Below are 13,899 nucleotides of genomic sequence, written 5' to 3' on the forward strand. Positions count from 1 at the left end.
GTCCCTCCTTGGGCTCTTGGAGCAGGACTGGTAACAGGACTGCTTGGCTTATGTATACTGTTAGGGTTAGAATGTAGTCTTTATTGTATTTGTGATATAAGAATGCAATATGCAAATGCTCTCACCACCCGGGGGACTCCCGGCCTGGAAGAACTGACACGAAGAATGTAGGGTGGAAGAGCTATGTCGGGGTGGAGGGTAGGGTTAACTCAGAGCATAGGCCCTTCACATACTTAGGAGACTGAATGCTGCCCAGCCAACAGCCAAAGAAGGCAGCACACAAAGAGCTTTCAGCAGTGCCTACTCCCAAGGACGTTTTACTGCTGCTCCTATGAATGTTTTCTGCTCCTGTAACCAAGTAGCACACCTTGCTCCCATCCATCTGAGAAGGCAGCTGCTCCCCCAATGAGATAACCCCTCCCTCTGCTTGTGGTGCATAAAAAATTCCACTTGCTCTTGGTCAGAAGCTTGGTTCCTGCAGCTTCGACCAGCTGATGCTGAAGCATCCCTGCCTGCGTGTAGTAAATGGCATTTTTTACCCCTCTGGTCCTCCTGTTGGTTCTTCCAGAATATCCAAACCCAGGTGCACGATCCAGGCCTGGGGCTCCCGTGTTATAGCTGTACACCTGAAACTAATATAAAATAATACTGAATATCAACTATAATTGAAAAAATAAAAAGTAGCATTGCCAAAGAAACAAACCAATATCGAGTCTTTTAATTCAGGTATAGATCTTCATTTAGATTTTTAAAAATTTCAGCAGTTTTTTTTTAGTTTTCAGTATACAAGTCTTACACATATTTTGTTAAATTTATCCTTATATATTTCACATTTCTCGGTGCCATGGTATTTGTTAAATATTAATTTTCAATTGTTTACTGCTGCGTATGGAATTTAAATGTTTCTTGTATATTGACTTCATATTCTGTAACTTTGTTAAACAAGCTCTCTTATTTCTAGTAGTTTTCTTTAAAGATTTGTTAGGATTTCCTATATATAATCATCTTATTTGCAAATAAAGACACTTTCACTTCTTTGCAAGCCATAATATTTTTGCAATTAATAGATGTTATTTTATAGAACAGCTTTAAACTTATAAGAAAATTGAGCAGACAGTACAAAGAGTTCCCATATTCTTCCCCCAACTTTATCCCCATAATTTTTGCTATTAATATCTTGCATTAATGTGGTGCATTTTTATAATTAATGTATCAGTATTGATATATTATTATTAACTAAAGTCCATGGTTTACATTAAAGTTCATTCTTTGTACCTTATAGTTCTATGAGTTTTGACAAATGTGTAATGGCATGTATCTACCAATGCAGTATCATACAGAATAGTTTCACTGCCTTAAAAATTTCCTGTGCTCCACCTATTGATCCCTTCTTTCCTCCCCCTGAATTACTGCCAACTACTGATCTTTTTACTGTTTTCACAGTTTTGTCTTTTCCAAAATATCATGTACTTGGAATCATACAGTATCTACATAGACATAAGTTCAATAGACAAATTTGTTTATGGATTTCTTCTTTTATTTAGCAATATATAAATAATTTCTTACATGTCTTTTTTTATCAGACATGGGGAACTTGGTAGTTTGGTAGTTCATTTCTTTTTATTGTTAAGTAATATTCCTTTGTTTGGATATACCACGGTTTATCTATTTACCTAGTGAGAGACATCTGACTCTTTCCAATTTTTGGCAATTCTGAATAAAGCTGCTATAAAATAGTCATGTGCAAGTTTTTGTATAGTAATAACTCTTCAACTCAACTGAGTAAATACTTAGGAGGACAATTACTGCATCACATGGTGTCTTAGTCCACTCAGCTGTCAATACAAGATACTACAACCTGGTGGCTTAAATGATGAAAATTTATTTTCTCAGTTCTGGAAACAAGAAGATCAAGATCAAGGTGTGGAAAATTTTGGTTTCTGGTGAGGTCTCTCTTCCTGGCTTGCCTTCACAAACCTTATCTCTGTGCGTGTTCCCAAGACAGATCTCTGTTGTCTCTTTCTAGTCTTTTAAAGACAACAATCCTATCAGATCAGGGCCCCACACTTATGACCTCAGTTAATATTAATTACCACCTAAAAGCCCTATCTCCAAATACAGTCACATTGAGGGTTAAGGCTTCAACATCAATTTTGAGAGGCACAAGTCAGTCCATAATGTAATAAGACTATGCTGGGATGGACAGTGGGAGATGGAGGAAATGGGTGAAGGTAGTCAAAGAGTATGAATTTCTAGTTATAAGATGAATAAGTTTGGGGATATAATGTACAGTAAAAGGACAAACAGCTCAGTTCCTAACAGGCTTCGGACCCTTGCCAGAACTAGCTCTGGCTATCAGCTAAAATATACCATCTACAGGTCCTTGAGCCTCTGTCAGAGTCAGCCCCCGCTTCGGCCAAAATAAACAACCTACGGATGCATGCAGACCCTAAAGCACCCTCTAATTTTTCTTTCTCCCTAGCTTAAGTTCACAGGCCTGGGAAAAGATACCAAGACAAGCAAGCCTGCAGTTAATTAACTATATCCCGGGTAACTTGCTTCATATAACATCAAAGAAAACTCAAACTTTTGCCACGTCTACCCAGCCATTAACAAACACCAGCTGCCTTGCCTTTTATAACTCAATAAAAGCTCAAACCCTTCACCCTTCAGGGCCAGTGTTATTCTTAATGTTTGGCCCCTTTCCTCACTTGGAAAGTGAATAAATCTTTTACTTTATTTCTCGACTTTGTGAATTCTTTTACACTCTGCGGTACTGGCACCCTAACATACAGCATAGTAAGTATAGTTAATAATGTATTATATACTTGGAATATACTTGGAACAGAGATTTTAAAAGTTCTCACTACACAAAAAATTTGTAACTGTGATGTGATGGTTTTGTTAACCTTATCGTGGCAAACATTTTGCTCTCTATATCAAATTATTACGGTGCACACCTTAAATGTACACAATATTATATGTGAATTATATCTCAATAAAACTGGAAGAAAAAAAGGATTATGGAAAACTGGACCAGGACTCTGTGTTTTCTTTTTCCAGCCGGCTCTGAGCCATGGGCATCTCTCAAGACAACTGGCACAAGGGCTGCAAAATGGGGGGCAAAAGAAAGCCCTACCACGAAAAGTGAAAATATGAGCTGGGACGCCCTGCTGCCAACACTAAGATTGGCCCCCACTGCATACACACAGTCTGTGTGCAGGGAGGCAACAAGCAGTACTGCACCTTGAGGCTAGATGTGGGGGACTTTTCCTGGAGCTCCGAGTGTTGTACGTGCAAAACAAGGATTAGTGATGTTGTTTGCAATGCATCCAACAATGAATTGTCCACACCAAGACCTTAGTAAAGAACTGCATTGTGCTCATTGAAAGTGCACTGAACTGACGATAGTCATATGAATCCCACTATGCACTGCTTCTGAGCTGCAAGAAGGGGGCCAAGCTGACTTCTGAGGAGAAAGAGATTTTAAGCAAAAATGATTAGAGAAAATTCAGAAGAAATACGATGAAGGAAAAAGAATGCCAAAATCAATAGTCTCCTAGAAGAGAAGTTCCAGCAGGGCAAGCTTCTTGCATGCATCTCTTCAAGACCAGGCCAATGTGGCCAAGTAGATGGCTGTGTGCTAGAAGGCAAGGAGCTGGAGTTGTATCTGAGGAAAATCAAGCCCTGGGAAAAAAATAAATTCTCCTCCCTCCTATCTCAGCTCATGTAAGAGCTAAGGTGTTTATTGTTGGAGAGAGAGAGAGAGAGAGAGAGAGAGAGATTGTTTAGCTTGTAAGAAACTGCCAAACAGTTTTTCAGAGAAGATGTACCATTTTGTATTCCCACAAGCAATGAATGAGAGTTCCTGTTGTTCCATATCCTCACCAGATTTTGGTGGTGTTAGTTCTTGAATGTTAGCCATTTTAATAGGTGTATAGTGATATCTTGTTGTTCTAATTTTTTAAAATTTTATTTATTTGAATTAGTTTCAAGTATACAGTAGACTGGTTAGACATCTATATAGTTCATAAAATGATCCCTCCATTTGCTCCCTCCCTCCCCTGACCCTCCACCTAGCCAATGTATTAATGCTAACTACATTCCCTAGGCTGTGCTCCCCATCCCCGTAACCATCCATCAGCTACTAATTTGTACTTCTTTACCATTTGCCCATCCCCGCATTCTCCTTCCCCTCTGTCTGTCACCAAATTGTCCACTATAATTGTGTTTGTTTTTGATTAGTTCTTTTTATTCCTTAGATTCCACATATAAGTGAAATCATATAGTATTTATCTTTCTCTGTCTGACTTAAATACCTTCTAGGTCCATCAAAGCAATGTCCTTTTCCATTCTCTTCATTTTAGTCTGCATGTGTCTTTTAATCTGAAATGAGTCTTTTATAGGCAACATGTAGGGGTCTTGTTTTCCGTTCCATTCATCCATTCTATCTTTTAGTTGGAGCACTTAATTCTTTTCCATTTGAGTTACTTATTGATAAGAATATAGTTGTTACTATTCTTTATTCCTGTTTTTGATACATTTTCTTCTTAAAGAAGTCCCTCCAACATTTCCTGTAATACTAGCTTGGTGGTGATAAGTTCCTTTAGTTTATTTTTGTCTGGGAAGCTCTTTATCTGTCTCTCAACTCGAAACAATAGCTTTGCTGGCAAAGTATCCTTGTTTGTAGATCCTGGGTCTTCATCCTGTCTATATTTTGTGCCAAGCCCTTCTTTCCTGCATAGTTTCTTTTGAGAAATCAGCTGCCAGTCTTATGGGTGTTCCCTTGTAGGTAACTATCAGCTTTTCTCTTGCCACTTTTAATATTCTTTCTTTGTATTTAAACTTTGGCATTTTAATTATGATGTGTCTTGGTGTGGGCCTCTTTGGATCCCTAGGTTTTGGGATTCTCTGAGCTTCCTGGGGTTTTATGTTCATTTCCTTCACCAGGTTGGGGAAGTTTTCCATCATTATTTCTTCAAATAGCTGCTCAACATCTTGTTTTCCTTCAGGTACACTGATCATATGGATATTTTAACCCTTAACAGTGTCCCATATGAGCATATTAAATTATTTTTATAGTCCTGGCATCTTATCTCTTGCCTTTCTGCTTGCACGTCCTTGGCTTTCCCATCCTCTGATAGGGCATTTGATTCTCTTCTTTATTCACTAGTTTATTCCATTTAATATACTTCTCATGTCAGATAATGTGTTCTTCATTTCTGACAGGTTCCCTTTTATAATTTCTGTTTCCATTTTTATGTTTTTTATCTCTTTGTTGAAGTTCTCACTGAATTTATCTACACTTCCCAAAAGTCCATTGAGCATCTTTATAACCAGTGTTTTGAACTCTGCATTTGTTAGATTACTTGACTCCATTATATCTGGATTTCTGTTCTGTTCTCTCATATGGTTTCTGCTTCTTTGTCTTCCCATTTTGGCTGCCTTTCTGTGTCTGTTTCTATGTACTAAGCAAAGCTCCTAAATCTCCCGGTCTTATTAGTGTGGTTTTATGAAGTAGGTGTCCAGTGGCACAGTCCTGAGAGGGATTCAGCCACAGGCCAAACTTAGCCCAAGCCTCTACACCTCCAGGGCCACCTGTTAAGATTAGGCAAGCAATCTACAGACGCTGTGCTTATAGTTGCCTCAAAAGGCCACACCAGAAACCGAGGCCAGCTGTCTCCAGTGTGAGTGAGTCTAGTCATTGCTCAGCAAGGAGCACCTAACTCGCTGAGGATACACCTGGATGTGCCTTGTGTGGGGCTGTGAGTTGGAGGAGGTGGGGTTTCAGGGAATCCTCTGGGCAGAGTGACCTCTGTTATCCAGTTTAATGATGTCTGGGCTTTGGAGATGCTGTGTCCCGTAGTGGTAAGAGGGAGAGCTCAACAGGGAACAATGGATACCACCAGCACTTTTGTAGAAAGCAAGTCTCCCCTAGGCCCTCACTCTGATAATGTCTTCCTGTAAGTCCCTGGTGTCCCCTGTGTGCCGCCTAATGAGCACTGGTGCTCAGAGCGAGCAGGTCTGTCACCACGAAAATATGCTTGCACATGCGGCCTCTTTAAGAGGCTTCTGCTGCTGCTGCTGCCTCTGCCACTGCCGCTGCCGCTGCCGCTGCCGCTGCCACTGCCACTGCCGCAGCCTCAGTCTCACTCAGCTGCTCAAAACTGGGCAGCCCTGTGTCCTTGCCCCATCCTACCTTCTGCCGCTGCAGGGTGATTTCTTGTATTTCTCCCTAGTTGTACGGCTTGTTTATCTAGATCCCAGGCAATTTTTCCTTGCTGCTTGCTCCTTGATTCCATCGCAACTTTGATTTGGTCGCCAGAGGGATGAACAGAGTCTCTATCATCTATGCCATTCCCCGCCCCCCTTGTTGTTTTAATTTGCAATTACCTAATGACATGATATTTAACAACTTTTCATATGGTTATTTGCTGCTTGTTTCTTCTTTGGTGAGATGTTTGTTCAGTTGTTTTGATCAATATTTGATATAACTTTTCCTCTTTAACTTGTTGATGTGGCAAATTACATTAACTGATTTCTGCATGTTGAACCAACTTCGTATACCTGGTATACAACTTTGTATACCTTGATTATTGCTTATAATTATTTTTACACTATGTTGGATTAGACTTGCTAATATTTTGTTGTGGAATTTTACATTCATGTTTATGCGAGGTATTGGTCTATACTTTTTCTTGTAATGTGGTTAACTAGTTTTGATATAGGGTAATAGATAATACAATGTTTTAGGAATTTTTCCCTCTGATCTTATTTTCTGGAAGACACTATAGAGAATTGGTATCATTATTTCCTTAAATGTTTGGTAGAATTCAATAATGAAACCCTCTGGATTTGGTGCTTTCTTTTTTGGAAGTTATTAATTATTGATTCAATTTCTTTAGTAGTATAGGCATAGTAATAGTACATATTTCTTTTTGTGTGAATTATGGTAGTTTCTGTCAAGGAATTGATCCATTTCACCTGAGTTATCAGATTTTTTGGCATGGAATTATTCACAATATTCCTTTATTCTTTTAAAGTCCGTGGTATTAGTGGTAAGGGCCCCTTTTTAATTTCTGATATTTGTATTTGTGTCTTCTCTCTTTTTTATTTAGACTGGCTAGAGGTGTATCAATTTATTGATTTATTGATCTTCTCAAATAACCAGATTTTAGTTTCAATGATTTTTCTCTGTTGATTTCTTGTTTTCAATTGTATTGATTCTCCTCAAATTTTTAAATTATTCTTAATTCTGCTTTCTTTTGCCTTATTTTCTCTTCTCTCTATAGTTTCATAAGGTAGAATTTAGATTATTGATTTTAGATCTTTATTCTTTTCTAATTTATGCATTTGATGCTATAAGTTTCCCTCTAAGAATTGCTTTTGCTGCATCCCACAATACTGATAACTTGTATTTTTATTTTTATTTGGTTAAAAATATTTGAAAATTTCTCTTGAGACTTTCTTTGACCCACGAATAATTTAATCTCTAAATATGTTTAGATTTCCCAGCTCTCTTTCTGTTACCGATTTCTAATTTTATTTAATTGTAGCCTATGAGCATATTCTCTATGAATTCTCAAATTTGCTAAGGTGCATTTTATGATTTGGATTGTGGTGTGTCTTGATGGTATTCCAGATGATCTTGAGAAGAATCATGTTTTGTTGTTGGTAACGTATTCTATAAATACTAGAATATATTAGAATAAATTCTAGTTTGTCTGTTAAATTCAGTTGATTAATGGTGATGTTTAGCTCCACTATATCATTACTGAGGGTTCTGTCAATTTGCCTTGTGGATTTGTCAGTTACTTGTGGAAGTGTATTGAAGTCTGCAATTGAAATAGTGCATTCAACTATTTTTCCTTGCAGTTCTATCAGTTTTTGCATCATGCATCATAATACTCTGTTATTAGGTGCATACACCTTGAGGACTATTACGTTGTTTGGAAGAATTAATTCCTTTATCATTATGTAACATACCTCTTTATCTTTGATAATTTTCCTTGTTTTGAAGCCAGCTTTGTCTGAAATGAATATAGGTGCTCCAGCTTTCTTTTGGTTTGTGTTAGCATGGTATCTTTCTTCACTCCTTTGCTTTTAATAACATTATCTGTGTCATTATATTTAAAATGGGTTTCTTTAAACAACATAGAGTTGGATATTGTTGTTTTGATCCCCTTTGTCTTTTAATTGAAGTATTTGGACCATTTGTATTTGTATTGATTATTGATATAGTTGGATTAGTATCTACCATGTTTTTAACCATATTCTTTTCATTGCAGTTATTCTTTGTTTCTGTTTTTTGTCTTCCTTCTTTTATGCTTCTTTGTATTTTATTTTATATAATTCTATGTTCTCTTCTCTCTTATCATATCAATTATGCTTAATGTTTTTGTAGTGGTTCCTTAAATCTTGCAGTATGCATTTACAACTAATCTAAGTCCACATTCAAGTAACACTATAGGACTTTACAGGTAGTCATGTACCTTAAACCAGAATATTCCCAATTCCTCTCTCTTGTCTTGTCCCCATTCCTGTCATTCATTTCACTTATTATTCATGTGCTATAATCACCCAATACATTGTTGCCATTATTACTTTGAACAGTTATTTATTAGATCAGTTAAAAATAAGAACGATGAAACGTTTTGTTTTACTTTCGTTTATTCTTCCTCTCCAAGACCCTGCCTTGGAACTTCCACCTGCCTTAGTCTCTCAGAACACCAACCTCTGATAACTTAACTTAGAACCACTGTAATATATGTGAAATTCCCCTCCTTTTGCTGTCTGTAATGTGCCTTCAGACCAAAAGTTATGGCACTTTCAGGGATAAAAAATGTGTGCGTGTTGGAATATTATTCAGCCATAAAAAGAAGGAAATCTTGCCATTTGTGACAACATGGATGAAACTGGAGGACATTATACTAAGTGAAATAAGCCAAACTCAGAAAGACAAATATTGTATGATCTCACTTATAGGTGGAATCTAAAAAAGTCACATAGAACCAGAGAGTAGAGCGATAGTTGCCAGGAGATGAGGAGTGGGGAAAAGTGGAGAGATATTAGTCAAAGGGTACAAACATTCAGTTATATGATGAATAAGTTCTGGGGTTCTAATGCACAGCATAGTGTTTATATTTAATAATATCGTATTGTATATTTAAAATTTGCTAAGACAATAGATCTTAATTATTTTCACCATCAGAAAAATGCTAACTATATAAGGTGATGGACGTGTTAATTAACTTGGTTGTGCTAATCACTTCACAGTGTATGCATATATTAAATTATCATGTTGTACAACCTAAATGTATAACATTTTTATTGATCAAAAATACCTCAGTAAAGCTGGAAAACAAGAAATAAGAGGAAATATCAGAAATTTGTTCAGCCTCCTTATATTTTTTTCTATGGTTTAATACTATTTTATTTTGAATATATAGTGAGGAAAGAAACATTAGCCTTTAGGGTTTAAGGCTGCTAATCTTCTTAGTCCATATCATCTCAGATTTGATTAGTCATCCTACTAGGCAGGTATTCATACTCATAAAACCATCCTCCTGGTCTTTTTATCTGTTTTTAGTCTCTTCAGTCTATGACAGTGGTTCTTAAATATTTTGGTCTGAGGAACCTTTATATCCTTAAAAATTATTGAAAAGCTTTTATTTATGTGTGTTATATCTATTGTTGTAATAGGTATTAAATTTGAGAAATTTAAAAATGTTTATTAATTAAAATATCAGTAATAAGCCCATTATATGTTAATATAACTTACATTTTTTAGTGGCATTTACTTTATTTCTCACTGTGCACTTCTGCATTCTGAAAACACATAGTTGGCTATCTAGGATGGAATATATATTTAGGAAATGTTTTCTGAATAAATGCATACCAATTTTTTAAAATTGAAAATATATAGTGTACACATGGTTGCTAACAATTTCACATAGTTTCAAATTTCACTTTTAGTAAGATTTTATTGGAAAACAGTTTGTTTGCCCCTAATTTACTCATACTTCAATTAGTAAATCATCTATTGACAAAACTTCTGTGATGAAAATTAGCCTTTGGTTAGCCATTGGCATAGGAAGAACTGAAATGAGTCCAGGGTTCCTTTGCACAATATTGGCTGTGATTGTGGATAAAGAGGCAGTGGCTTAGTTTCATGTCGAGGTGTCATAGGTAGGCTAGGTGCTCTAAGAAATGCTAGGGTTACTCATTAGGAGAGGAAATGATATTGCCAAGTATGACCTCAGGGAAGCAAGTAGAAGAAGTGCAGTATGAAAGCTCAGTGGAGTTCTCATAACTAGAAGAAAGATAAGACTCCAATTATGGATTTAGAATTCTAGAATACATAGTACTTTTATCTAATGAAGGTCTATTTTTAGTATTATTGAAATAAATAATGATTTTCTATACTTACTGGAATATTATATATTTTATTTATTCCACACATTAATTAAGTACTTTCTCTTCATCACTGTCCTAGGCAATGGGAAAATGATGGTGCACTCAAGTTATAAATGATCCCTGCTCTCATGTAGCTTATACTCTAGTTGGTAGGAAACATATAATAGTAAGTGCTGTGAAAAAATAAAGCAGAATGATGGGGGTAGGGGAAAGCTACCTTTGAGGATGATCATCTAAAGCTTCTTTGAGAAAATAACATTTGAACTGAGACTTGAATAATATCAAGGAGGAACCATTAGGGGGAATATGTATAGCAAAGATCTTGAAGAACTCACAGTAGGTTGTGATAGTTACTGGAGGAATCAGGAAAAATTTTTGATACATATACTATCAACTATTTTGTGTTTGTTTGTTCTTGTTTTGTTTTGTTTTAATTTGTGGTAGCTACCTAGTATGTAGACGTGATATACATCACACAACTCAGTGATATGCATAGCACTTCCCACAGTTAGTGAAGAGGGCTAGTTGAGGTCTCATTCTTAGGATTTTAACACTTCAGTCCAGTAGAAAGTCTGGAGAATTTCCCTTGTATAAAGTCATCCATGACTTTAGAAGACTGCTCATTCATACATTAGTGAAACAATTACCTTTCCCATTGAGCTACAAAAATGCCTCACTGTTTTGAAGTCATAAGATTATGGACTTTAATGTTTAATATCATCATTAACAGCCTTATCAGTTTGAGGAAATAGCTAGAGAGATAACTACCTACGTTAAAACTTCAAGCAATGCTGTTCTTCATAAATTTTGTTGAGCACCAATCAGGCTTGCCTATTGCAGAGTTCAGGACACTTAGTCTTTCCTGAGGTAGATTGTGGTCACAACCAATGGAGAGTAAACAAAGAGCAGAAAACGAAGAGAAACTTGAACTGTCCATTTTGACTATTTATCAGATTTGGATTTTAAACAAAAGCAAAGGTGCTTGAAACAAGTGATTCAACTGAAAATTTTAGATTATGATTTTTATTTATTTTGTAAATTTTATGATTTTATTTATTGTGAATAAATTTGCTACGTATGCAATTTTATAATTTTAAATAAACATGATACATGCCAATCTGTATACCACAAAGATTAAATTGGAAGGTGTTTAGTCATTTAACTGGATAAACCATTTACCATAGGATTCTTATAAAATCAAGCTCCCAGTACATATCAGAGATTTAGTGGTTAAAATTTTCAGTTCAATTCTACAAACATCAATCAGGTATCTCTTATGTACTAGTTGCATTGTTTGAGAGACTCATTTACCACTTAAAGCTAGGAACACCTGAAATAATTTAGTTGTGACAAAGAGACTGCAGTTATTGGCCTGGGATTTTTGTGTATTTATGCACATCTTCCATAAGAGGGCAGCAAAAGACCAGCATGATTCTGTTCTTAGTAGTCACATCAGAGATTGGCTCACACTGCAAACTTAAATAATATGGAAAATAGAGGGCATAGTTATAGTTTTATTTAGTTTTTAGGTTATATTTTATATGGTTTAATATGATTTTTGCACTGCATAGTAGATTATCTCACATGGACCACATGGTATCAAGATAGCTTAGTGATCGAATGTTGGCCATCAGGTCATTTGAGGTTTGAATGCTGGAAGCCTGATTTACCAGCTCCTTTCTGACCCTCAGTTTCCTCATCTATTAAAAAAAACAGCGGGAGAATACCAATACCTGTTTCACATGGTTTTAATAACTACAATAGAATTTCTATATCCTGAAGAGGCTAAGAACAATTAAAAAGATGGAGCTAGAAAAAACTAACCTAATAGCCTACCAGTATTGGATGAACTATTTTCTTAAAGAAATTCCTATTTAGGGTCTGATAAAGGAATATATAGGCCATTACAGAGGTAGCTACTTATTAATTTTTAAAATAATTAACATACATACTTACGTACTGACCAATTATCATTTATTCATATAATCTAAGCCAATTGAATTCATGTGAATGCTATAAAAAAATCTTTTACTATCTTAAATCACATATCTTAATTTGATCACTTCAATTATTTAATTGACTTAATTAATTTTTTTTTTTGCCTTTACAAAAACAGCTTTACTGAGAGGATAACTAATGTACAATAAACTGCACTCGTTTAAAGTACACAATTTGATAAGGTTTTACATCGTGAATATGCTGTAATCAATACCACAATCAAAATACTGAATATGTCTATCACCAGCAAATGTTTCCTCCTGCCCCTTTGTTTGTATTTATTTATTTATTTAAAGAAATAATTTAAATTCTCCTCCGCCTACTTACCCCCTCCCCTTCCCCCCCTCTTTGGTAACCACTAGTCAATTTTTTATTTTTTAAGCAAATAAATAAAATAATAATATTTGAGGCACTGAGCTTGCTTCATCCTCATTTAATCTCATAAATATTGTGATAATTAAGTTTTTTCCTACTTCTGATTTTTTTGTTTTAATTTATTAAGCTTTCGTGATTATTATAAAGCTTCGTTGATTATGGCTCTGTTTTTTATCTCTTGTATTTAAATTTTTACTAGCCATATTCGAAATATATTTTTCTATCAACATTGATAATTAATCAGTATCTAATCTCCAACTCTCAAATAAGATAAGACATTTAGCAAGATTTTCCATTCCTCCTTTATGACATGACTGCATTTCAAGAAATAATCTAAAATTTTAGCCTGAGATTTTGTTTGTTTTATTCTGTGTCTTTTCAATATGGACTACAGAACTAGATGAATAATAATCTCTAATTCATGACACATTCTCACAATTAGTCCATGCAATGCCCTTGTTTCTCTATCTATCTATCTATCTATCTATCTATCTATCTATCTATCTATCTATCTATCATCTTTTATTTTTCTTATTTTTAATACTGATAAAGCATTTATGAAACTGCCATCCAGTTCAATAGCTAGGACCTTAATATTAGCACACCACTAGTTATATGGTACAGTCCCTTCTCATTCTTTGCCTCTCCATCATTCTTTTAGTTTTTGCCCATTATTCCTTTGCTTTACATGGTCTCTCTTTTTTAAAATACAAACGTATATTTTTATTGCTAAAATGTTTCAATTATTAATAATTATAAGTTGATAATTTTATGAATAAACAGTTAACTTTCAAATAAATAGGATTATAGATTGACAGTTAATATTAATAAATAATAGATTAGCTGCATAGCTTTAAGGATGATTATATCCTTTTTTTGGATTTTTTAATCTTTACAATGTATATTTTATTTTTATTTACTTTTACAATTCAATGAATTTTTTCCAGCTTTAATGAAATATAATAGACAATTAGTTGCTTGTATTACATTGTACAACTCAATGAGTTTTTTTTAAATTATAGTTTTCATACAATAATATATTAGTTTCAGTTGTACAGCATAGTGATTAGAGATCTATATAACTCATGAAGTGGTCACCCCATTAAATCT

The 13,899-nt window shown here is 35.0% G+C and overlaps 1 pseudogene; it reads left to right on the forward strand.

Moving 5' to 3' along the window:
* The first annotated feature begins 3,076 nt into the window (after nucleotides 1-3,076).
* On the forward strand, nucleotides 3,077-3,733 carry LOC102896682 (annotated as a pseudogene).
* The last annotated feature ends 10,166 nt before the right edge of the window (nucleotides 3,734-13,899 follow it).

The sequence above is a fragment of the Pteropus alecto genome, unplaced genomic scaffold, assembly GCF_000325575.1.
Source record: "Pteropus alecto unplaced genomic scaffold, ASM32557v1 scaffold121, whole genome shotgun sequence".
NCBI classification, from domain to species: Eukaryota; Metazoa; Chordata; class Mammalia; order Chiroptera; family Pteropodidae; genus Pteropus; species Pteropus alecto.